This window comes from Sus scrofa, chromosome 14 (genome assembly GCF_054392235.1).
Source record: "Sus scrofa isolate SSC_HxYL_T2T_F1_AM1 chromosome 14, Sscrofa_HxYL_maternal_Yorkshire_Landrace_v2.0, whole genome shotgun sequence".
Classification (NCBI taxonomy): Eukaryota; Metazoa; Chordata; class Mammalia; order Artiodactyla; family Suidae; genus Sus; species Sus scrofa.
In genome coordinates this window covers 117,249,761-117,277,691 of record NC_139396.1, presented here as the reverse complement: position 1 = coordinate 117,277,691, position 27,931 = coordinate 117,249,761, and the positions used below count along the sequence as shown (strand labels likewise).

At 33.0% G+C, this 27,931-nt stretch overlaps 1 protein-coding gene across 11 annotated transcripts in view; it reads right to left on the bottom strand.

The window, feature by feature from the left end:
* PCDH15 (protocadherin related 15) overlaps nucleotides 1–27,931 on the bottom strand; it is a 1,617,506-nt gene that overhangs the window by 1,295,897 nt on the left and 293,678 nt on the right. The gene's annotated exons all lie outside the window — the stretch shown is intronic.

The following is a 27,931-nucleotide window of genomic DNA, read 5'->3' as shown; positions in this document are numbered from 1 at the left end:
GGATCAGGTAATGAAAATTGCTTTACCTTAAATAAGATCCTAGATGTATTCATTCTCTCTCCTATTATGAAACCATAAGTAAAACACATGCTTCAATCCTTTCTTTTGTTTTATATCTCCAAAAGATATTATTTGAGGCATTCGCACATTGATTTGCAGGCTGATTTTTATTTTATATAGACCTGTTTTTTATTTTTCCAAAATTTGCATATAGTAAAATTCAGTCTTTTATTATGCATAGTTCCATGAGTTTTCGAACACATCATCATGTAACTGACATCTCAATCAAACTATGGAATAATTTAACCTATCATCTTATGCTGTTCCTTTTAACACTTTGAATTCTAAAAACAGTTTTCAGGCCAACTTCACTGTTTATATTTTATATTTTTATGTAATGCACTTTACTTTTTCTGGTTGTCTTTTTAGGGCCACACCTGCAGCATATGGAACTTTCCAGGCTAGGGGTCAAATCAGAGCTGTAGCAGCCAATCTACACCACAGTTACAGCCACACCAGATCCAAGCCAGCCGTGCCTGTGACCTACACCAAGCTCAAGGCAATGCTGGATCCTTAATCCACTGAGCAAGGCCAGGGATCAAACTCGCATCCTCATGTATACTAGCTGGGTTGGTTATCACTAAGCCACAAAAGGAACTCCCATTTTACTTCTTTAAAAGTGCAATAATTCATTTATATTTTCCAACAAATATTAAGTAATTCTACGTCTCAGGCATTATGTCAGACATTCGGCATGTTAGTAAACAAAGTGATCTCTGCCTTGTGGTCTCGGTGTAGTTCAATGGAGGTGGATGATTGAATAGTAAACAAAAAGCATAATAAATAAGAATGTATTATTTCAGAAAAATTGCTCTATAGAAATGAAAATGGAAAGAGAAGGATTGGGCTGTAGTGATGAGCTACAGATGGACAATTGCAAATTTAGATAGGGTGCTTGTTATGCAGTGCTTTCCATGGTTGTGAAGATTGTTCAAATTCAAAATCCTTATGTGACCAACAATCTGAAACTTCCATCTACATTTAGTGAATTTACCCAAAAATGTGTTTAATTTTAATGTCCTAATTGAGTTTATAGAACCATATCTTTGATTCTAGTTTTCTCTATATTTCATTGCTTTTATTTATTTATTTATTTTGCCATTTCTTGGGCTGCTCTCGCGTCATATGGAGGTTCCCAGGCTAGGGGTCTAATCGGAGCTGTAGCTGCCAGCCTACACCAGAGCCACAGCAACGCAGGATCCGAGCCGCTCTGCGACCTACACCATAGCTCACGGCAACGCCGGATCGTTAACCCACTGAGCAAGGGCAGGGATCGAACCCACAACCTCATGGTTCCTAGTCTGATTCATTAACCACTGCGCCACGATGGGAACTCCTCATTGCTTTTATTTCTAATTATGTTCATCTCTTCCATAGATTTGAAAATTACAGAGGCAGGAAACGCCTTAATATAAATTTGTATAACTGAAACTTTTTTGAAAAATTTATAAATATGTTGATAGTAATTTAAACATGAAAAATTTTTCATCCCCATACCAAATTAACATAGCTTTAAATGATTTAGCAAGTTATTAACAAATTATATGTATGAATGATGCCAACACACAAAGCTAAAAGAACGAATACAAAGATAGATGCCTAAATAAAAGCAAAACCAGTCAATCTGAGGTCCAATATCCTAGACGTAGAATCAAGCCCCAAGAAACAAAGCAAGCCATCTGAAATAGGAAATCAAAATCATATAGCACATAACATACACACAAACACACACATACATATGTCTATACTCTGCAGGTCTTTTGCTACATTTGAAAAAAAAAAAAAAAAGATTTGGGACTCAGGGACACAAGGTACAGACAAGAATGGGCTTGAGTACAGGGATACAGCATGGCTAGAAAAAGGAGAATAAATGCAAATGTGTAAAGTAAATAGTTGGACAAATTAAATTATGAGATTACCATCCGCTGGAAACTCCCCAACCACTGGCAACCATAGATATTAAATCTCCAAGCAAGGTGGAGTTCCCTTGTGGCACAGAGAGTTAAGGATCTGGTGCTGTCACAGCAGTGGCTTGGGTTGCTAATGTGGCATGGGTTTGATCCCTGGCCTGGGGACTTCCACATGCCATGGGTTTAAAGACCTCCAAAATATGAACATTGGGGGTTTCCCAAGGAAGAGAATAAGTTTGCTCTTGACTGCTCCAAATGAAATCCATCAGTCCCAAGCACTGTTTATTTAGACAAAACTTTCCAATAGATTTAGTGTTTCACTCTTTAATGGCCAGGAATCACCAGAATTGAGGAAAGATGAAAGCAAGACCCAAAACATATACATAAAAAAAAAGGAGGTAGTAGGACAAAGTAGATTTAAGTTCTCCTCATTACATACTAAAAATAAAAAAAAAATCTACTTTATTCCTATAAATTTGGCATCAAGCTTATACAGTACTTGCTCAGTAAATTTTGTGGAATTTATAGTAAATTTGGTTGTACACATTCAATATGTATATGTGTTTGTGTGTCTATTTGTATATTCATATACATGCATCTATGTTTTCAAAACCAATATACAAATTATTGCATACAGTATAGAAATCAATGTTTTATATTATGCATTTTATACAATTTAAATTAGAACAGAAATGCATTTTGCTCAATAAGAAACAAAACTAATAATCATTAAGGCTCAGAAAATGCTGGATATAGTTCTATATTTTTCACATAAATTAAATGACAATCAGTGCAAATTATTTTCAAATTGACATAGAGCTTAAGTGATTTATCCTTGCACAGAGAGTTGGAAATAAAGGAGCCAGTATCTAAGCCCAGGATTTCTATTTCTAACAAATACAAAATTTTAAAAGGCAAACTAATAAGAAAATATTCTGAGAACTCTGAGTTCATTTTGAAAGATTATAAATTTAGGATAATTTAATCACATGTTCCTAGGATCTCTAGGTGCGAGAATATTTCTTAACCAACATGCTGAAGTTTTTCCTTTGGTAAATACTAGAGTAACTAGTTTCAAAGGTTCTAGCTATGCAGGTAAAACATCTGAGTTAGAGACAACTAATCTATGAAAATAGAAAAATCTTTCAATCTGGGGTGCAATTCACTGAGGGGAGAAAATAGCATTCAGGCATTGCATTGTAGGATACCAATTAGATAGTGTTGATTATTATCTGAAATGCAGGTGTCCTGAGTGGCTTCTATAAACTAGATTAAATGTCACATGTCTAAAAGAACCTCTCCCCAAATCTCTTTTGTGATTAAAAAAAAGAGATAGCCATTTATGAGACAGTATGCTGGTTAACAACTGATTTTTAAGTGTTACTACTTCACTGTATATCATATCTAAAATTTGAATTTACTATAAATTATTTAAATGAATAATCATATGTTCAGTTCTGGGTTGGTCCCTTGTCATGATTTATTTCCAACTCTACAAGAGATAGCTCCTCTTTCCTGATGAGCTGAGACTTCTGGTAACCCTCTCACCTTATGTAGTAACAGAAACAAGATTTAAACCATTAATCCCCATGGTGACCAACAAAATGACAATTTAGAGCACTGAAAATTCAGTGTGTTGTGGCTCTTCTAATTAAAGGTGCTACTTATCAACCCATAGATAAGAGATGCTATGACATTACTCTTCTGACGGATTAAAGAAAACACGGGTCCTATCTTATGACCTTACTGCCGTAAATTAGGTTGAGTGAGAAAAAGATGTCCTTGTGAATGCACAACAAAGTGTTGAACTGCTCAGCAAGATAATGAATAAACACTTACTTAGGGAAGGATCTGTAATCAGAGGACCCTTTTTGCCAAGCATTGGCAAAATCTTTTTCTGGCTATAATTGGTCTTTAATTAATAAATTAATATTCTTTAAAGTTAAATGTCTTTGATTCCTTAATTTCTTAGTAAGAGTTTCCAGCCATGAGGGTGGGCCCTCATCAACATGCTAATATTCAGAATCATACTGAATTCAGTCAGGAGACAACAATCCAGTACCTACGCTACTTGACACTGATGCAAGTCTTCAATAGTGATTGAACCGGATGGCACCTGGTAAGGAAGTTTTAGAGCTCTTTACTGCAGAGCTCTCTCCAGAAAATCTGCTAGGTACACTGGGTATATAGTATATGTAGTTGGGTTCACACTGAATAATTAAAGAAGGAGATGAATACAGTATGCCAATTGAGAAGCACAAAAGTACATAATTACATTCCTGCTCTATCAATCTCATATTAATAAATACAATAGCTTATATTTCTCACAAATTTGATGAGCTAACTATACAAGTCTCACACCACTTTTGTAAAAAATTGAAGTATAATTGACATAGATTGTTAATTATTTTCAGATACATACATTACTTAAAAAATACTTTTTATAGTCTCTTTCTGTCAAGATCTGAGATTATATTTTTACCATTTCCACTTGGAAGACAGAGTTTAATCTCCATTAGCCTCCAAAATATTTTACTGTTGTCCACAGAAACCACAAACCAAATTTAACCTACTTTCAAGATTGACATTTTTCTTTTGAAGATACTGTTCAAGACAAGGTGCTTCTTTTCAGCAGATGCAAACACCATCTAAACCGCCTTCTAGATAATTTTAGCCTTCACCAGAGAGTGACATGTTGACATGCATGCCAAGCAAAGATACATTGTACAAGATGCACTCACCAAAGAAATACAGCCTGTAAGCACAGTGCAAATCCCAGACAGGAGAACGATTCTGAAAATCCTGTGTCATGTTTTTTGTCAGGTAATATACCTCTCCAAGAGTTATATTACCAAGGTTACATTCATTCCCATAAATGAAAAAAAAAAATACATGCATTTAAAAGATGGAAATTTAAATCAGTACTATCATGTTTTTTCTAACAAGGATTTCCCTAGGCTTTTCAAAAAACTTAACTCAAGTATATTTAAACTTGATTCAATTTAGAAAACATTCTGTTTTTAGGAAGTTGAGTTTTCACAACACATAACACAGACCTGATTTGTGCCAAGCTGTTTTATTTTAATGTGTTAATCTACATTTTAACTTTTTGAGATATTTGTAGCTTTACATGTTGTTTTAAAAAATACAGAAAGAACTTGTGTGCCATTTGCCCAGTTACTAGGAATGGTAACATCTTGGAAAATTATAGAACAATATCACAACTAGGATATTGACATTAATACGGTCAAGATTCAGACTATTCCATCACCACTATGTTGCCCTTTTAGAGTAGCACCCACTTCCCTCCTTCTCCTACCCTCTTCCTCACTCCTGGCCACTATTAATCTGTTTTTAATTTTTACAACTTAGTAATTTTAAGATTTTTATATCAATGGAATCATACCTTGTGTCACGTTTTGGATTTGGCTTGTTTTTTCTCCTCTTAGTTTTATTGTCTGGAAAGGGATCCAGGTTGTTGCATGCACCAAGGTTGATGCATTCATTCCTTTCCATTGTTGAGTAGTATTCTATGGTATGAATGTACTGGCACTTGTGTAACCATTCATTCATTAAAGGACATCTAGATGGTTTTCAGTTTGGGGCTAGTATGTTTAAAGCTGATGTGAAGATTTGTGAACAAGTTTTTGTGTGAAAATAAATTTTTATTTCTATGGGATAAATTCTAGGAGTACAATTGTGAGTCATATTGGAGCCATATATTTAGCTTTGCAGGAAACAACCAAAACTATCTATCAAAATGTTTAGCACAGTACTTGTACAATTGTTTATTCCCATCAGCAATGTATGAGTTATCCTGTTTCTCTATTTTCTCACCAATAGTTGGTATTATATCAACTATTTTAGGTGTGCAGTGATACATTATGGTTTTAACTTACACTTAGTGTTTAGTGTTGTTGAAAACCCTTTCATGTATCTTATGTCTTTAGTAAAATATCTATTCCTAACTTTTGTTCATTTTCTACTTGATTTATTTTTACCATTGTGTATTGAATACTCTTTTTGTACTCTCGATACTAGTCCTTTTTCAGATATGTAGTTTGCAAAAACTTTCTCCCATTCTGTAGCTTTCTTTGATTCTCTTAACAGAATCTTTTACAGGGAAACATTTTCATCTCGATGAAGCCCAATTATAAATTTTCCTTTAATAGATCTACATTTGATGTCAAGTCTAAGAAATCTTTGCCTCACTCTAGATCCTAATGAATTTTCCTACGTTTTGTTTGAAAAGTTTTATACATTTATCTTTATATTTTATTCCATGACGCACTTTAGTTAATTCTGGTAAGGTGTGAGACTTGCACTGAGACTAATCTTTTTGAGTATGTGGATGTTCGATTGCTCCACCACGATTCTCTACCTCACCCACACTTAACTGCTTTTGCACTTTTGTCAAAAAGCTATAGGGAGAAGCTGTGTGGGACTATTTCTGAATTCTCTCTTCTGTTCCATCAGTCTGCATGTCTATCTCTTGCCAAAACTATACTGTCTTGGTTATTGTAGCTGTATGATTATCCCGGAAGTCAGGTTTACAGCTTTCTCCCACTTTACCCTTCTTTTTTCAAAATTCTTTACCTCTTCCAGTTCCATTGTCTTTATGGACAGATTTTAGGATAATATTGTCTAAACTTTTATGGAATTTCATTGAAGCTGTATATCAATTTTTAATAGAAATTGTGTTAAATCTGTATATCAGTTTAGATAGAAACAACATGCTGAATGTTTCAATCCATGAAAACAGTTTGTCTCTCCATTGATGTCTTCTTTCGTTTCTCTCATTAATGCTTGCAGTTTAACTGTAAAAATTCTGTCCATGTTTCATTAGATTTAAATATTTCATTTTGAGAGATTTTAAGTAGTCATATATTTTTGATTTGGTATTCTTGTGTTTACCATTATTATATAGAAATACAACTGATGTATGTGTGTTTATCTTGTATTCTGTGATGTTGATGAACTCACTTATTAGTTCTAGGGGGATCTTGTTTTGTAGATTCGTCAGGATTTTTACATACACAATTATATCAACAGTTACTTTTCTTCCTTTATGATATTTAGGTATTTTACTTTCTTTTCTTAACTGTTCCAGTTCTATCACAATGTTGAATACAAGTGGTGAAAACAGACATCTTTGTCTTGTTCATAATCTTAGGAGAAAAGTATTCAGTCTTTCAATATTCGGTAAGATGTTACCAATCATTATCAAGTTGACCAATTCCCCGTCTGTATTAGTCAAGGTTCTTCAAAGGAAACAGATAAATAGTTATTGAGAGAGATCAATTTTAAGAAATTGTCATTCTATTGGAGATTTGCAAGTCCAAAATCTGCAGGGTAGCCAGGGAAAGGTTGAATGAGTTGATTTTGCAGCTCAAACTCAAAGGCAAACTTCAAGTAGAATTCCCTCTTTCTAAAGGGAATCAGCCTATTATCTTTAACAGATAGGATAAGGTGCACTCATATTATGGAAGGTAATCTGTTTCACTCAAAGTCCACTGTTTTAAATGTTAATCTCATCTAAAAATACCTTCACAAAAATATCCAGGCCCGTATTTGAACAAATATCTGAGTGTCATGGCCTAGCCCAGGTAACCATCCCTTTTGAACATGGCATTTGCACACATCTCATTAAAGCATCATTAATCTCCAAATAAAGATGATAACTAAGTCATACTTTTACTTCACATGATACGAATATCCTGGGTACAACCAAAAATGCACAAACCCTTTCCCCAGAAGAGGACTCGAAGTCCTTAGGTGATGTTCACTCATCCTGATATCCTCTAACTTAAATTCTATGATGTAAAGGTAACAATACTTAAGTACCACAATATATAATCAATTCATGTTAAATTATATTGATAAAGGGACATGAAAGAGAAGAAAGACATTTGTTATACATACACAAACACATATTCATAACAAAATAAGGAAGACACACTCATAGCTCATAACCATTTCATCTCCCTCACTTCTCCAACTGGTCACATGTTCATAGTGGGTATTTATAACTACCTCCTTCTACTAACTTTAGCATATACCCTTTGCCCTCAAGCAAACACTTCAAATAGTCATAGTTCTTTCCATGGTGAGGAGATCCAAACATTTGTTTTGAAAGATTCTGGACTACCAATAGTGCTGCCTGAATCAGATTGTTGTCCATTAATTTTAATCACAGAAAATGGAGGTACCAAGAAAAACCCTAAGAGATGCTCTGTATTTCAGACACACTCTTCCATACATCTGTCCACTGTGGAATAGCAGTCTACTTTCTCATGGTAGTCAGCATGAGTCACCATAGGGTCATAATCATTCCCTTCTTTGTCTTTTTATTCAGAGGTGTGAGGAGCCCAAAGTGGCCATGTGAGAGTCTTAAATTTCACTTCAATATATTTACCAGCTATAAGGCTCATCAAATGATTCACTTCATATTGGGAAATTTTAAGAGTTAGTGTTTTTTTTTTGAGAAATTGGTCCATTTTGTCTGAGTTCTCTAAGTCAGTATATAACATTGTTTGTAGTATTCTCTTATTATCCTTTTGATATCTACAGAGTCTGCAATGATATCTCTTTGTCAGTTTTCCTAGAGGTCTGCCAATTTTATTGATCTTTTCAAAGAACCAGCATCTTGTTGCATTGATTTTTCTTGCTGGATTTCTTTTTCTTCTCCATTTAATTGATTTATGATTCTGTATTTATTATTTCCTCCCTTTACTCTCTGGGTTTATTTTACTTTTAATTTTCTATGTTCTTGAAGAAGGAGTTTACATTATTCATGTGAGAGTTTTCCTCTTTTCTAATGTATGCATTTAATGAGATATTTTTTCTTTCCAGCCATGCTTTATGCATGTCTCACCAATGATGGTATGTATGGGTATCTTGCTGGAGACTGTGGTATTTTGGACTTTGCTGACCTGAATAAGTGGGACCACATTTTTTCTTCTGTGATGTTCGCCTGCAATAAAGCAATTAGTGTCTATAAAAATTTTCTGCCTTGCTAGGCTGCCTCTAACTTAGTATTTTGGCTAGAAAGAGCAGGATTCTGGGGAGGTTTTTTCTTTTTTTCTTACATGAACCCATTAGGTGTTTCCAGGTTATCATTTTCTATAGTCCATAATTTTTGAGAAATAAGGCAAAAAGAAAACCTGGGGAAATCATTACAGTGTCCTTCATCAGGTTCCAAGGTCCCTAGCCAGCCTTCCTTCTTTTCTCCATCTCTCAGAGCCTTCTCATGTGGGTCTATAAATCACCATTTAAAAGTATATTTGCTTTTTTAGGGGAGGTGAAAATTCAGCAATAATCACAAAAATCAACTGCAGGCTAAAATATTTCTAAATTTAGGAATAAATGTTACTTTATTATATCTTATGGGTGATTGTTGCAGCTTAAATTAGATATTAAAGAGGATAATGGATTTGATTTTTTGTCACTGGTCATATGCATATCTAGTATGTTTCAGAAGGAGAATGAGGTCAATCATTGATAAATTTTATTCCCTTAATGTGTCATAGCACTTTAAAACTCGAAGAGTACATTTATAAGCATTGTCAAAGTTTATCTTTGTAAAAATTCCATAAGTTTTATTTCCATTCTTATTTCACAAAGGTGAAAACTGATGTTTCTGTCAATATACCCAGTGTTGGATAGCAAGGGAACAAGTTTGAAATCAGGTTAGTTCATTCCCATTGAATGGTTTTACATTGCCTGTTTGTACCAGACATGATGATATGTCCTAAGGAAACAAATAAAGCACATGCAGTCCTTCCACTTCCCCTTCACTAAGTTTCATTCCCCTAATGGCAAGGGTAGCTCTTGCCATTAGGGACTATAATTCCAGGAGACCCCAGCTGCTTCTGCGTCTTCACACACAGGCAGCAGGGTAATGCCACATTGTCCTTCTCATTCTCTGCCCTTAACAGATGTTTCTGCCTGGCAGGAATATATTTGCTGTTGGTAAGTGATTCTAACACATTTCATCTCTGCCTCTGGGTGATATCCCCCTCAAATTCATATGCTTTGTTTGAGGCAAAGGTTGCATTTTAATTAAATTATGAAGCCAGGCAGATCTAATTCAACTGATGGGTCATGAACTAGTCTGCTATCCTTGCATTTGGGCTCATTCTTCTATTTCGGGTATTTCCTAACACAATGATTTTACCCAGTTGCACTCATTGAATGAGCAAGGGGACAGCTCAGAGTGGCGGTTTAAGAGATGAGTCAATTTAACAATTAGTTACCTCTTTGTTCCGGATGGAATATTGAAGCAGTGGCCTGTGGTAGCAACCATTTTCACAGGCAGCTTTACTTATTTCTGAAACACTGAGCTCTATCCCTCTGGTTTCACGCATATCTAAACAACCTATATATGAGATATTATGAAAACACTGTCTACATGAGGGAAATACATTGGATGTCAGGGTCACATTGTGTATTAGCACTCAATATTACTGTTCTATAATCATTAAGTAAGACAGAATAGTCTTACAATGTGTAAATGCAAAGAATTTTTTAGATATTGCCAAACAGGTTAGTATTCTGGGCTATAGCAGGTAATCTATAATTAACTCTATTTTATAGGTAAACACTAAAGCCAGGCACCTAAAATGACTGAAACTAGCTCAAACAATTGAGTGCAGGTATAAAGTCCAGTCTTTCACTAACTAGCACAAAATTCTTATGCCATTATAAAGTGTATAGGCCTGAAAGCAATACTTTTTTTTGGGGGGGGGGGTCTGGAAGATTTGTGGAAGAGTGTTTTAAGTCAGTTAAAAATCTATTGGAAAGAAGGTATATGAAAATAGATCAAAAGTATCAAATCTGAACAGCTTATTCTATTACCCTTGATCTTGCCCACCTGAAAGTGTTTCAGTAAAGATCCCCAACTGATTTTGTTTTCTCCTATATTTCTATTTCTTAGAATAGAAATATAAGTTTTGTACCAGCAAAAGTATTTTACCACTCTACTGGGTTTGAGGTAAAATCCTTTTTTTCCCCCTATACAGTTTCTAGGAGTACTTCACTTTCTACATTTATTATGAATCTAAAACTTTTGGTAACAAGGGGATGTATTTGGTAAGGACACTAACCTTGGTATAGTCCCTTGAAGAGTATAGTACTCAGGAGATATATTTTGAAGATGGAGTCAATGGCAGTAAAATCTATAATAGAGTATTCTCAGGATGGCAGAGTTCTGGGTATTCTATAAATTCAAAATGTCAAAAGAGGCTAGAAGTAATTAAGGAAATAAGTAAGAGTAAGGGAAGTTGCCATTTAATTTAACAGAGACATCATAGATTTAATAAAATCTCAAGATTCTCAGTACTGGAACTCTTGTAGGAGATGATTGTACTGATGGCCTAGTTAATCTGATAGAATTTAGAAAAAAATAAGCAGTGAAATTCTCTCATGGGCCCTTGATTTTGATATGTGTGTCTTTGTAACACATGATCCTCCTGCTTAAGATAGAACTCAGGAGTGTAAAGATCAAATTGAACAGTGTTTAAGATGGGTGAACCAAAGAAGAAAGGGGAAGGGAGGGATAAGTTGGGAATTTGGAGTTGACAAATACATTCTACTGTATATAAATTAGATAAGAAAAAGGTCCTACTGTATAACACAGGGAACTTTATGTAATGCCTTATAATAAGCCATAATGGAAAAGAATCTGAATTTTTAGATATTGTATAATACCCAGAAATCTCTTGCAAATTCTATACACTAACAAAAATCAGAAAGAGAAATTAAGGCAACAATCCTATTTATCATCACATCATAAAGAATAAAATACCTAAGAATAAACCAACTTAAAGAGTCAAAAGACCTGTACTTTGAAAATTATAAGACACTAATTAAAGAAATCAAGTTGAAACAAACAGATGGAAAGATATAGGATGTTCTTGATTGGAAGAATCAATATTATAAAAATGACTATACTACCCAAGGCAATCTATAGATTCAATGTGTTGCATATTAAGTTAGCAATGGCATTTTTCACAGAACTAAAACAAACAAAAAAAATTTAGTTGGTATGGAAAAACAAGAAGACCCCAAATAGTGAAAGCCATTCTGAGAAAGAAAAACAGAACTGGAAGAATCAGGTTCCCTGACGTCAGACTAAATTACAAAGCTGCAGGCATCAAAACAGTATGATGCTGGCACGAAAACAGAAATACAGATCAACAGAACAGGGAAGAGAGTCCAGAAATATATCTATGGTCAATTAATCTATGACAAAGGGGACAAGAATATACAATGGAAAAAAGACAGTTTTAAATAAGGGATGCTGAGAAAAATGGACATCAACATGTAAAAGAATGAAATTAAAACATTCTCTAATACCACACACAAAAAAAAACCCTCAAAATGGATTAAAAATCCAAATATAAGACTAGACACTATAAAAATATTTGAAGAAAGCATAGGCAGAATACTTTGTGACATAAATCTCAGCAATATCTTTTTGGATCTATCTTCTTGAATAATGAAAAACAAAAAACAAAACAAAGAAACAAATAGGGCATAATTAAATTTAAAAGCTTTTGCACAGCAAAGAAAACCATAAGCAAAAAGAAAAGATAACCCACAGAAAGAAGAAAAATATTTGCAAATGAAGTGACTGACGAGGGATTAATCTCAAAAAATATAAAAACAGCCCATGCACTTCAATATACAAACAAACAAATAAACCCAGTCAAAAAATGGGCAAAAGATCTGAATAGACATTTCTCTGAAGAAGACAGACCCTTGGCCAAAAATCACATGAAACAATGCTCAACATTGCTGATTATTAGAGAAATCCAAATCAAAACTACAAAGAGATATCACCTCACACTGATCAGAATTGCTATCATTGAAAAAAAATCTACAAATAAATGCTGAAGAAGGTGTGAAGAAAAGGGAATCATCCTATAATACTGGTGAGAATTTAAATAGGTAGAGCCACTATGGAACACAGTATGGAGGTTCATCAAAACACTAAAAATGGAACTATCAATATTCAAGCAATTCCACTCCTGGGCATATACTTGGATAAGATTATAATTCAAAAAGTTACATGTTCACTGAAGCACTAATAGTCAAGGCATGAAAACAACCTAAATGTCCTTTGACAGAGGAATGCATAAAGGAGATATGGTACATGAAGGAGATGGGATATTATTCAGACACAAAAAAGAATCAAATAATGCCATTTGCAGCAACATGAATGGACCTAGAAACTATCATATTAAGTAAGTCAGAGAGATGAAAGTATCATATGATGTCACTTAAACATGCAATCTAAAAAATGATACAAGTGAACGTATTTACAAAACAAAAAGAAATGTTCCTGTGGTGGCTAACAAACCCGACTAGCATCCATGAGGACACGGATTCAACACCTGGCCTTGCTCGGTGGGTTAAGGATGTGGCGTTGCCATGAGCTGTTGTGAAGGTTGCAGACATGGCTCAGATCTCACATTGTTGTGGCGAAGTCTGGTGGCGACAGCTCCGATTGGATCCCTAGAGTGGGAACATCCACATGCCTCCAGTGTGGCACTAAGGAGGCTAAAAGAAAAAAAAAAAAAAAAAGATTCACAGACTTCAAAAACAATCTTATGGTTGCCAAAGGGGAAAAGTGGTGGGAAGGGATAAATTAGGAGTTTAGGATTAACATATATACACTACTACATAAAAATAGATAATGAACAAGGACCTACTATATAGCACAGGGGACTATACACAGTTTTCTGTAATAACCTATATGAGAAAAGAATGGCTATGTGTATGCGTATAACGGAATCGCACTGTGCACCTGAAACTAACACAACAGTGTAAAGCAACTGTACCCCAATATAAAATACAAATTAAATTTAAAAAACAACCTATTTTTAATCCAACCCAAGTTAGCCTGATATTTAGAACTTTTGACTATGAACTGGATAAATTACCAACAAAGAAAATGTATGTTAGTTGTTGTCATGTGGAAAAAGGAATTAAAACATACATGCACAGCCACATACTCATACACACAACCCACATGCTTTATTTTATTACACTTGCTCTTCATAGCATGTACTGGAAAGGTAGAAATGAATCAGTGAATCTGAAATGAGTAGGCTGTTAGTTTATATAATTCCACTTAAACATAGCCAGATGTTTTGTGATCTGTGCAATTCAAATGCAATATGATGTTGCAAAAGTATTACTTTATGATGTGTTGTAAAAGTTGCCTTCCAGAGAAGGTGGCTTTAAGAAATCACTAGCACACTGTTAAATGAAAATCACTTCTGTTAGTTTTCACAATATGTTCCTTAGTAACATAAAATTCAGTAATCCGTGTTGAAGTCTACTTTACTTTTAAAATTTCCTGTTGGGAGAGCTTCTCTCAATTTTTTTTTCCATCCTAAGAATGGAAGAATGTCAAAATGAGTTATTCAGCCTGAATCTATCAGCTTGACCATAAGGAATGCCCTCAAAACAGGAAGTTCTATAGCTCTGCATTCCGAGATGATCCTTATATAGCAATAACTATGAAAATTTGGTTATCTTCAGTATTATTATATCTTATTCATTGTTTTACCCTTCATGTCTATTGCAGTGATTGACATATTAGTACTCCATATATGTTTACTGAAGGCATTTAACCAAATGCATTAGTCAGAATTTATCTAGCATTCTTAAAAAAATTATGAAAAGGGTTACAATCTCATTTTATCGACATTTTCATGAAATAGAAATTTTTTAAAATATGGGGAGATCTATTAGATTTTTGAAGATTAATTATTACGTAGTCTGATGAGCTATAGGATAAGAAACAAAGGCTCAGAGAAGAGAGTTCTGCATCTACTGGGATCCTCTTCTTTATAGGAAAACGAGTCAGAAGAGCACAACTCAAAATCTAGGCTCCCACCTAAACCAGGGCTAACTCGCTGTGAGCCCCTAGAATGAGAATGGGAGCTAGATGTCTGCCAATATTGTTCAAACAGCAAAAATTATGATTCTAAAATGTTCAATCTTATATGTGAGAAGAGTCTGTTTTAATATTTATGTACTCAATATATTAGGTGACATTTGATGATATACCAATGAATCATTCAACTCTACTAAAGCAGGTCTCTGCACATATGCAAAGGACCTCTGACTTTATAAACTGTGAATCAAAGAAGCAACACTCTATTAAAAGAGGATGTAATGTGGGGATGGTGAATTTCATCTGCTGTGAGTCACTATTATGGTAAACTTTTGTATTAATTGTGTTTTCATGTTGCTCCAGGGCAAGCTGCTGAAAGGAGATTATTGTAAATAAGCCTTTAGTATAAAAACCCATTTGTGTTGTATCAAAGAAAAAAAAATCAAAGGAAGCTATTAATTTTGCTTTGCCAGCTAGCTGTTTAAGTCATATGTCCTGGTGTTTTTCTGTTGTAGTTAAAAGTAAGAAATGCCACATGAATCCAGTATAAAAGGGCACTAGTTATAAAGATAAGCAAAAACATTTTCCTAAAAAAGAAAGAAAATCTTTTGCATTGCCTAAAAGACCCTATAACCTTAAGCAATGCGAGAGGCAGGGATCTATTTGTAAGTATGAAGATAATGAAATAATTTCTTATTGTGTAGATGGCAACCAACATGATGGGTACTGCATAATGCATAGCCTACTGTGGGTCTCAATTTTTTAAAAAGGCAAAATATGAGTTTCCCATGATGCTTTTATTGTGATTTCTTATCATGGATTTTGACTGTTCTAATAAATGTAGAGTGAAAATATTTAAGTCTTTTATTATGGGCCCCTATATTGTATGTAATACAGAGTAATAGTCCAATATCTAGGAACTAGATGTCTTAAAATTCATTTATCACTATATTTGGCATAAAAATAATAGCAGAATAATAGAAAGATGGAAGTATACCCAGGTTCACAAAAAAAAAAATCTAGGATAATTAAGAATTATTCATACAAAAAATAAAATAAATATGTGTTTATTGAGTGCTGACTAGTGGCAGGGGTTACATTAGAGAAAAAAGGAGATAAAATTTCTGCCGTCATAGAACTCAACTTCAAACCATGAAAAATCATCAATTTGAATACTGTCCGAACATCCCCTCTTCCAATGTAGATGTCCACTTCTTTACCACAGTTCCGGATTGAGATGCTTGATAAATGAGAAATTTATACAAAAAATAGTTGTTCTTAATCTTTTTTTAGAAATCCAAAATTTTAATTTAATCTCCACTTAGAAAACTATTTTAAACTGAAACTGTGGAGAACTAACATCTTAATAGGTGATTTTTGTCAAAATGTTTCTCCTTGGGATGGCAAGAATTATTGTTTAAAATACAGTGAAAACATAAGCTTCTATTTTTAAAAAAATTTGAAGTCGACCCCATTGCTTTCTTAGCATGTTCAGTAATTAGTCTTTGAATTAATCAGTAGACAGAAACTTCCAAGTGGTTTTGACAAAATTATAAATCTATTTCCCTTCAAATATTTCTTTAGATTATTTACTATATGTTGATTCATTACACTCTACATTCTGCTATAAAATGTTATATGTGAGACTATTGTGCTTATACAGGAAATTTACATGGAGTCATTTACACTGGCTAATTAAATTTAAGGGAGGTGAATAAAATGGCCGGAACAATTATGTTGAAAAAGATGTCATATAATTGAATCTGAGTAAAATAAAATACACATACCCACAAAAACACAACACTTCTTTTCTATATACAAGAGAAGAAATGTCTTTCAGTGTCGGGATAGACAGTGTAGAGGGACAGGAAAAGGGGAGAACAGAATCATTCGTGGAAATTTTTTCATGATACACACAAATAGTTGGTAATTACATTTACTCTTGTCTGAATATTCAGTTTCCATCCAGAGGTAATTAAACACTCTGTGTCAAGTACTGTGCTAAGTAGACAGCACATAATCATCTCGTTATCCTTACATCATTTTCATAAATCAGGAAGAGCATCTTCCTGTTAGAGTAGAAGAACTTGAGGCTTATTAAATTTAAATTATTTAATTAATGATGTACAACAAATTCATAGCAGACATAGATTTGAATCCAGGTTTATTCTGTCTCCAAATCAAATTCCATGTTCTTAAAGGAATTTAATAGAGAAATTTAGTATAGGAATCAATATTTTGATATCATAATAGACAACATGTTCCATCTATTCTCACCTAGGAAACTCCTCTTTCTGAAATATTATATATTACAGCTTTCTTTCCTTTTATACATTTTCTGTAACATAGACCTGGTTGAGTGTTTATTGTGGGACAGAGGGCATAAAACTGCTGGCAGAAGAAAATAACAATTGGCAAGAGAAGGCAATTGAGACAGAGATAGAGTTCTCCTGCAACTCTGGCCCTCATCATTATGGGGGAAAATTCCAGGTAACTAATTCTTGGGATAACAGAGTTTATGGTTATTTCTTCCTTTCCCACATTTCCTGGCTTTGCCATCATGGCTTTAATCATTTAATATATTTCAATGTTCCCAAAGGAAGGAAAAAATTCCCAAGTAGCTGTAATTTTTTATAATTTTCTTCAGTAAAAATCAGTCACTACCAATAGATTAACATCTCACTGTTACATTTATTAAAACTGTTTAGTTTTTAACTAAAACACAGTCTCTTCATGAATTCTTATCTCAGATAGCTCAGTTATGTTTTTCCACACTCAGATTCACCAAGTTTCCATAATATGTCTCTTGAAGATTATTTGGAGAAAATACAGAAGTTCTATATTAAAATAGATAATTTTTACTATGTTGTACAATGATATCATTCAGAGTAAAATTACTGTACCGCCAAATAATTTTTAATGAATTAAAATAATTGGATAAAATACCAAGGATGAAGAAACTTCCCTTATAAATACCTGGTGATTCCTGGTATATATATTAATAAAATTGATGCACCTATATATTTGTTAATTAATAATCACAGCAGATATGCCTTTTATTTAAAGACCAGAAGTAGTAGTCTAACTTGTAGACTAATAACACATTTTATTTCTTCCTATAATAGAAGATAAAAATGTCTGATAATATATAAGATTATACCTGAATTTCCAAAAACAGCCTAGCCACAAATAGGAATTGCTATTTTTCTTAGACTATAAACTATTCTGTTTACGCAGAGGTTCAAGAGTTTTATAATCCTTTTATGAATATAAATGTATATGATGAAGCAATCAAGAAAAAAATAAAATTTATTAGATATTATTAAAGGCTATTAAATATTAACACAAATGCTACAGAAAAGAAAATTTTATTGAAAAACATTTTCAAAGAAGTCAGTGATAGGGCAAAATTACATATATGAAGAGTAGCCTAACCTCTGCTAAAGCCCCTGTCTCTTTTCCCTCAGACAAGTCTTCCAATTTCCCAGCCACAACTACATTAGATTGCTTCTGTTACTTGGTATTATTTTCTACTCTGACCCCATCAGAGTCTCCCATTTATATATTTGGTTAGAAACTATGCTTGTGATTATATCGATTTGTGCAAAGGTAAAAAGCCTCGATTTGCACATTCAATACTTCTCAGTAGTAATGAAATCTGCCATATTTCTACATAAATATCAAAATTCTTGATGCTTCCTATTAACCCTTTAAAATATTGATCATGTATGAACTTTCCACAATCTTTACTGAGTCCACTTGTAGTTTGAGCCTATACCTGTCTTGGGATCTATGTAAATGGAAGCAGATTATCTGAAGGAACTAAAAGCATGCTTTGAAGTCAGATACAGAGGATTCTAAGCCCCTTTTCTAATTTTTTGGCACTGTTTCTGAGCAAATTACTTCTTTCTAAGGTTCAGTTTCCTTTGCTCTAATATAAGGACAATAATACATCCTTCATAATATTATTTTTAAATTGAAAATGAGAATATATGTGCATTAAATTCTAGAGCACAGTACCTGCACTGTGGTTAAAATCAAAAAATTAGTGGCTAATACTATTCTGATTATTATTCATATAATTGTATTTCTCATACTGAGTTTTTCCACAAGAAATAGATACAAACTTATATGTTGCCCTAGTCTTCTTTACCTATATAAGCCAGGTTCTTTCTCAAAATGGCCCAGTTTTTGCTCATGGCACAAATACCTACTCACAACCATACTTATCAAGAAATTAAACAAGCGTTGGTTCCACTGCCTACTAGTTGGGAACCTGGGCAGATAGAAAGTTGGTAGAGTGTAAATTGAGCCTTGATTTCATGTGTAAGGTGGGAACAATTTTGAGATATGCCTCATAGAGTTATGATTAAATATGTTTGTATAAAGCACTTAATCTTTCTAAACACAAAGCAATGATTCAAAAATCTTAACAAATATTGTTTTATTATTACATATTACTGTCTTTTTGAGATGTTTTTTTCTCCCCTCCTGCATTCAATCCTCCCTCAGGCTATTCTATTCCACAAACTCTGGCCTATATCACTAACTAAATCCTATGGCTATATAGATTTCAAAAGATTGTTTTGGTATTATATAATTTAATTTTCAAATAAATCTTTGCAATAGAAACTTGTCACAATAACTTTACATTTTAATTCAGCTATTTTTTCCCTTTAACCACAAACGTATTTTCTACATCAAAGAAATTAAGAGTTTTACAGGGCCTAATAGGTATCATTCCCCGTACAGTAGCAATTATCTTTCTTATGTTTGTTAAAACCTCACCCTTTTAATTAATTTAACTGCTCCAAGATATAACAGATTCAACAGTGTTTGTTTCTCTGCTCTCCTTACAATTATTTATCAATGGGGCTTTATTCAATAATGCACTTTTTAAAAGTTTTCAATAATTGCAGCTTGAAACTCTTCAAAATTGGAAACATGAAAAGCTAAGCAAGATGTTTGGATAGATCTTTCTCTCTATAATCACCCAGAAGTTGTTAAAAATAGAGCAGTAAGAATGACTTTTATATGCAAAACCCAGTTTAAAAGGGAAAAAAAAAAAAGAGAACATAAAATTCTTAGAGGTAAAAACTGTAAATGGTAATCAAAGAAAGATGAGGAGGGGTAGAGAAAACCTTATACTTACTGAATGCACAGTGGGTTGATCTATAGCACCCATGAAGAAACCAGAGAGATGTGTTCTGGATTGTAAACAGCAAGACACTAGAATTAGACTTGAGACTTCTAAAAACTTCTCTTTCTGTTAAAATAAGAGAAGGGTGAGGATTGACTCACTAGCCATGGGCAATGGTAGGAAATAATTGTCACCTATATAAAGTCTAGAGTGAAGAATCAGAAGCACTGACCTGCAGCATGTACAGATATAGGGTAGTTACAGGAGTTTCAAATTGAGAACATAAAATAGCAATTGGACAAGGACAATTGAATTCCCTTGGCACTGGTGGAACAAAATAAAAAGTACTCTGTTGGACATTTTTATAATGTAGTCATTCATCTACCACAGAAAAACTTTGACCCTTGAAGAAACACAGGTTCATAATTTAAAAACATTTGGGAGAATATCAATGAACCCAAACTGCAAGAGAAATAACATCCTAGCAGCTCAAAACAGTAAAATAATCTGAAAGAGACAACAGAAGAAATGTATTGAAATAAGAAATACAAAAGGCACAGAAGACTCAATGAAAATATAATTCATTTTGGAAACAGAAAAAAAATAAGATTTAAAACATGCTTAGAAATCTGGAAATAGTGATAAAAATGAAAATCTCAATGGATAAGCCAAAGAGCAAATTGGACAAAACTGAAGAGAAGAAAATGATCTGAGAGGTAGAAATGAGATTACCCCAAAATTCAATGAGGAAAAAATAAAGAAAATATGAAATAAGAGGCACATCAAAGAAAAGGCAAAATTAGGAGACCTGAGTAAACAATACAAAAGTAGAAAACAGAGAATGAGGAGAGGAAATATGTGAAAGTATAACACCTGACAAAGCTGATTAAGTAAATACATGAGTTTCCAGACTCAAGATACTGAGTTCTGGTTGAAAATAAATAAAAGCAAAATCTGCAATTAGGTGAATTTTGGTGAAATTGGAGATAATGAATATTTGGGGGAAAAAAGCTGCCTTCCCCAAACTGGGCACATGTAAAAGGAAAAAAAGATTTCTGCTGAGAAGCTAATTGTATCCTGATTATCACACAGGTTTCGGGGTGCGTTTCTCATTTTCAGTATGGTTTGAACATTTTAAAGAAGAGAATCTAAAAGTGAGAGCATCGGGTTTTCTACTATTACAAAAGTTGAGGCAAGAGGCGATAAGCATTTGCACTAGAAGGAACAGCAGTCACAAAACTAAAGAGATACAGAAGATGCTCCCAGATTTAGCAATGGATTAGATCTCAGGGAAGTGTTTCTGAGGAGTCATCAAACATGTTTCTGACACTTTGATTCTGGAGAGAAGAAAAATAGTAATAATGACACACTAAAACCAGGAAAAAGCAGTCTAGGTTAATGAAGAATTTAGGTTGTCGCCCAGAGGTCTGTGTGAAGCTCTCCTATTCAAACTGCATTTAACTGTTGCCTCAGGTTAACTTACTCTCATGACTTTCTCAGTAAAAGACACAAATGATACTTGCAGTGAACTGGATATTCAAAGCTAAAGTCCTGTGATCAGCTGTTTCCAATAGTTGTGTTGTGCTTATTAGATGATGTTTGTTTACAGCTACTGATTGCTGTTTGTATTTTCTATTCTACCTATAGAAGTTAATATATTTTATGAAATAATAAAAATGCAAAAGTAAAATTATTTATGGGTCTAGAAAAACTTAGTTGAATTGTTAGGAAAGTTTTGAAAAATGTAAATAACAATAGCTGTTCAACTGGCAAATAAATAAATAAATGAAGAGAATCTAAGTTGTAGTGGTTAGGAATCATTACGCCCGCATGCACCTTGTGAAAAGAATCACAATTCCTTTCTGGAGTGGTACAATTTCAATCCTGGTGAAGGATTTCTCTAAGTGAAGGTCTAAGAAAAGTAAGCAGTTCAAGGTGAACAATCTCTAAAGAGCTGAGGACCAAAGACACTAGAGCGAGACCCAGATTAAAAAACATAAAAAACATGCAGGCCTCAAGAGACTTCAAATACTGGGATTATAAAACATTTAATTTAGAAAATAAAGTATAATATTGTATATATACTATATATACGTAAAATCCCACTAACGTGAACAGAAGAGGAGTATAAAGGAATTCCATTGGAAAATTAAAACAAATATAACTTCTAGAAATAAAAAGTAATAAATTTAAACTCAATGCATGTTTCAAATACTAGATTTTAATTAAAGAAATAATTAATTGGAGGATAAATCTGGAGATGAATCAGAATGCAATGGAAAGATACAAAATATGCAAAATATGCCAGACATTGTGAATAAAATGACAAAACCTACCTACCATATTCCTAACAGGGACAAGAAACAATTGGGGAGAGAATTTTATAAGCCCAAAAATTTTGAAAGACACACACTTGAGATCTAAACAGGCCAACAAAACTCCATCATGGTAAACTAAAAGATTTTTTTTTTCAACAAATGATGCTAAAAACAGATATACATTCACATGAAAAAAAAAAAATTTAGACACAGACCTTATACCTTTCACAAAATTAACCTGAAATGGATCATAACCCTATTTGCAAATGGAAAGGAAAGTAGGAAAGAAGGAAGGAAGAAGGGAGTGAGGAAAAAATGGAAAAAGGGAGGGAGGAAGAAGAAAGAAAATTTTGAGATCTTTATTACCAGCAGAATTACAATAAAGGCAAATCTAAAGGAAGAATTTTAAGTCAAGGGAATATGATTCTACATAAAAAAGATTGACATGCAAGAAATAATGATAAGGATGTTGGTAAATGTGCTGGTTTAAATGTATTCTGACTATATTAAACAACATTAACGTAAAATCAATGTGCTAGAATTTAGCTATTTAATGATAGATGCTTTCAAAAAAGTAATGAGGAGTTCCCGTTGTGGCTCAGTGATTAACAAATCCCATTAGGAACCATGAGGTTGCAGGTTCGATCCCTGGCCTTGCTCAGTGGGTTAAGGATCTGGTGTTGCTATGAGCTGTGGTGTAGGCTGCAGACACGGCTCAGATCCTGTGTTGCTGTGCCTCTGGCATAGGCTGGTGACTACAGCTCCGATTTGACCCCTAGCCTGGGAACCTCCATATGCCATGGGATCGGCCCAAGAAATGGCAATAAATAAATAAATAACGAGATTTCTAGCATGCTAATATTTTTCTATATGTAAAAATTTTCATTATTTTTTACATTGAGACTATTTAAGTTGACTGTGACAGTTAAAATACAGTAACCATGAAAAGAAATATCTTAAAATACAAAAATTCTTAATTAGTAGTGATAACATAAAAATAAAAAATGAACAAAGTAAAATTAAAACAATCCAAAGACAATAAATTAAAAATAGAAACTCGTTTTAACTCTAACAAGTGTAGTCAATAATAACAAATGTTAATTGAGAAAATTATATGATACTGTCAATAGATTCATAAGTATATTCTATACCTTTCAATAAACTTTTAATAAATTGCGGACTATATATAAATATTCTATAAATTTTAAGCGAGCTTCTTAAAATAAAACCATACAGAAAGTCAACAAAGTCAAAGGTTAAAAAGACAAAATAAGACTTTGGCTAGACTCATTAAGGAAAAGGGAAAAAAATTAAAAATTGTATCATGACAGAAAGTGAGAATATCACTACAGATATAACAGGCATTAAAGATAAGAATTAATGAGGAAATTTTTGCCAATGAATTTGAAATTTTAAATGGAAGACAAATTCCTAGAAATATAATCTCAAATGACAAAACAAAGATACCTGAATAGTTGTTTAACTACTGAAAAAATTAAATATGTAATTAGAAATCTTACCCCCTCAAAGTAATTTGAAGCCCATATACTAACATGGCTGAATTATAGCAAACACTTAAAAGAAAAAAATAACACCAATCTTATACAATGCTTTCAGCATACTTTAAAAGAGAAGACCTCCAATTTTATATGCCACTATAACCTTGATACCAAAAATTGATAAGCAAATCAGGTTATTTGCGGGGCATTCTTTCTCTTGAATACAGATGCAAAAATTATAAACAAAATATAGGAAACCATTCCCATGGAGATTGATCTATATGCCTACTACATCTCAACCATATGGGTGTATTTAGGAATGCAAGTCTGAGAGTTCCGTCCTGGCTCAGTGGTTAACGAATCTGACTAGGAACCATGAAGATGCGGGTTTTATCCCTGGCCTTGCTCAGTGGTTTAAGGCTCTGGTGTTCCCTGCCGTGAGCTGAGGTCACAGACATGGCTCAGATCCCAAGCTCTCATCCCGTGGCTCTGGCGTAGGCTGCCAGCTACAGCTCTGATTAGAAGCCTAGCCTTGGAACTTCCATATGCCACAGGAGCGGACCTAGAAAAGGCAAAAAGCCAAAAAATAAAAATAAAAATAAAAAAAGGAATGCATGTCTGATTTAGTATTTTAACATCAATTGACATTTGCACCATAATGACAAAAATTGAAAATATATTTGTATGAATATTTAGAAAAAAAGGTTTGATACAATTCACTAACTCTTACTGATTTAAACTGTAAAACCTTATAAACTAGTTTTAGGAGGGAACGTCGTCAACATTATACAGGTATTTTCAAAATTATCAATAGCAAACATTTCACATCATAAGAAAATATATCAATATCTTTCCTTTTGCATTTGGGAATGAGAAAAATCTCTGTTATTAATTTTAGTCAATATTAATTGGTAATTCTACCTTGTGTAGGAAGAAGGGAAAATGATATAAGAATTTTGACTGATGGAAAAAATAAAATTATTACCTATTTGTTGTCTGTTGGTGCATACAAAAAATCCAAAATAATCTGCTGAAAGTAAAATAGCAAGTTTGTTGTAGTCATATGCAAAAATTGTGATTCAATATATTAGACACAACAATTATAAAGAAAAATATATTGTTTATTATAGTATAATACATGTCAAATGTAGGGGAATAATTCTAACAAGGGTTGGTCATCGTCCATACCCAATATTCCATTTAGAAAACTAAGAATCCTTATAGAAGGAAACTGAAGAAGACAAATAAATGCAAAGATCTATTATTCTCATGGATTTGTAACATACCTTATTATAGTGATGTCATATTTAATGATATATAGATTCAATAAAATCTCAAAATTTTCAACATGTGGAGACAAGCTAATAGTAAAATTTAAATGAAAATCCAGTGAGATGAGAATAGTCCAAGAAACTCAAAAAAAAAGTAGGATGATTCCCTTTATAAAATATAAAGGTATTATGCACACATATATAGCAATTCAATGCTAATAATACTTATATAAGTATCTTAGTTATATAAAAATACAATATTGTGAAAAGATAGAACTGAAGTCTCAGAATCACAGCCATCTCACAAAGAAGTATTTGATTTAGGGTAAGGTTTTTCCTACAGACAAATGATGAAATTAAAATTTTTGAAAAATTATGCTAGGTCAACTTCATATCCATATGATAAAAAAATGAACTGACCCCTATCTAAAACTATGCACATAATTCTGGATAAAATGTAGATCTGAATGTGGAGTGCAAGGCAACAAAGCTTTCAGAAGTTGTATAAGATAGTATATTCTTGACTTCAGGGCAGGAAAAGAATTTTTAAACATTTAAAGAAAAAATACGAACTATTAAGTATTCTGCTAAATTTAAGGCTCTTATTTTTTTAAAGATACCGTTAAGAGAGTTAAAAATCAAGCCACAAAAATCAAAACGATCGGTCATACGCATAACTGGCAAATATCTTGCTTCAGGAAGATATTTAAAATTCTTAAAATCAGTGAGAAAAATAGAAAGCAGGCAAGCTACTTGGAAAAAGTACATGACAGCTATAATCACTGAATGTTCAATAAATATATGAAAAATGCTCTAACTCATCAATAGCTGATAAAAGTCATAACTAAACATTACTACACAACACTAGAAGATCTAACTAATTGTCTTACCAACTGTGACAATTAAATAGAGCAACTTAAAGTTCCATTTGCTGCCTATGATTTAAATCATTACAACCACTTCAGAAAAACAGTTATTATCCAGGAAAATTGGATATGACTCAGTAATTCTACCTTGATTTAGAGATATCCAACATTATGTGTTCATGGGTACCAAGAAAAATTTATTATTAATTATACTGTCATGACTATTCTTATAACCACAAACTGAAACCATCCCACTGATCATTGAAAGTAGAACAGATATGTATGGAAGATATATAGCAGTACAATTTTTTTAGAAGCTAGAATTATTCACAAAGGATAAACATTGTAAATGTATGGCTATGAAAGAAAAGTCAGACACAAAAGAATACCTTCTATATGCTTATAATTGTGGAAAGCTACAAACAAAAAGGTAAAACTAAATCATATTCTTCAGGATCCCGTATTTAGATTGCAAACGGAAAAACAAAAAAAAATTATTTCCATGGAATTCAAGAAAGTAGTTTGCTTAGGGGAAAAAGAGGGAACACTGAGAGGCAGGCATTAGAGGGCTCATTACAGCGGTGTTCTCTCAGTGATAAATCACTAAACAGTAAATGTTGAATTTGTGTAGCGTTTATATGTATGGCATATGTTAAAAAGTGAAAAAGATAACAATGAAATGTATTACTTTAGTAATGTTACTGTTACTTAATGTAGTAAATAATGTTCTCTTAATTTTAAGTTAAATTTCTTGTATCCACTGAATTAAATCAGGCTTTTGAGACTCAACTTTTCTCACTGTTTTACTGTGTAATAAATATTAGGAGTTTCCAAAAAAACAAAACAAAAAAACAAACAAAAAAACTAAGGTGGCAATAAGGTGGTGACTGCAATTTTGACACTTGGAGTCAAGATTGAAACAAAGTAATGATTTGTAAATATCTCCTAAGAGAAAACTTTACCACCTTTATTAAATTTCTTCAAATTCGTAATATGCTTGGAAATCACCGTGATATGGGATTGTATAGAATATATCTAAATCTCACAGGTCAACTGTCTTTCTTTTGAATTCTTCAAGATAATTTCTGAGAATATGTTACATTGAAGGATGTACTAAAGAAAATCGCACAGAGAGAAGAAATGGGCAACAAAAACATGGGTTAAAGCAAAGGAGGAGACATAGTTAAATGGAAAGCTTTGTCTTTCCTCATGGTCTTGGTGAAAGGATAGTGTTTATAAGAGATGGAACCAACAGAAATTGGTGGAAGTTGGCCTGTAAGAAGCAACAATCAAAGTCTCATTAAAAAAAAAAAAATCTTGTTCCCTAGGCATTGTGGAGAAATGGCTGCCATGCTGTATACAAAGGAATTCTTGTTTAGTTAATGGTAACGAGAAATCTCCAAACCACCTCAACTTACTCAGCCATGAGATCTGTGTGTACAAAACTACATCTACATATGTGTGTGTGCATGTTTTATACTATTTATGCTTTATACTATAGATACTATATATATACACACACATACTATGTGTGTATATAGTATATGTATGTATGTATACTGTGTGTATGTACTATAGTATATATAGTATAAACTATATATTATTCTGATATACATAGAAAATATTTTCAAAAGTTAGCTAAAAGCATAATGATTCTAAAACATAATTTGTGGAATGATTTCATGGTACACTAATATGGATAATACATGTATTCACCCAATTAGTATCGACCAAGCATTTACCATGAATAAGTCCTTTTACTAGATTCTATAAATGTAAACTTAAATAATACATGCTTTAAATAATACATGCTCCGTGGTAACAAGAATCATTGAGCAGAGACAGACATGTAAATCCTTATGGTAGAGAATAGTTCTTAAAATGTAGTTGAGGGATCTGTGAGGTCCTCAAGACATTTCATGGGATTTGAGCATTCAACTCTACTCAATATAATACTAGT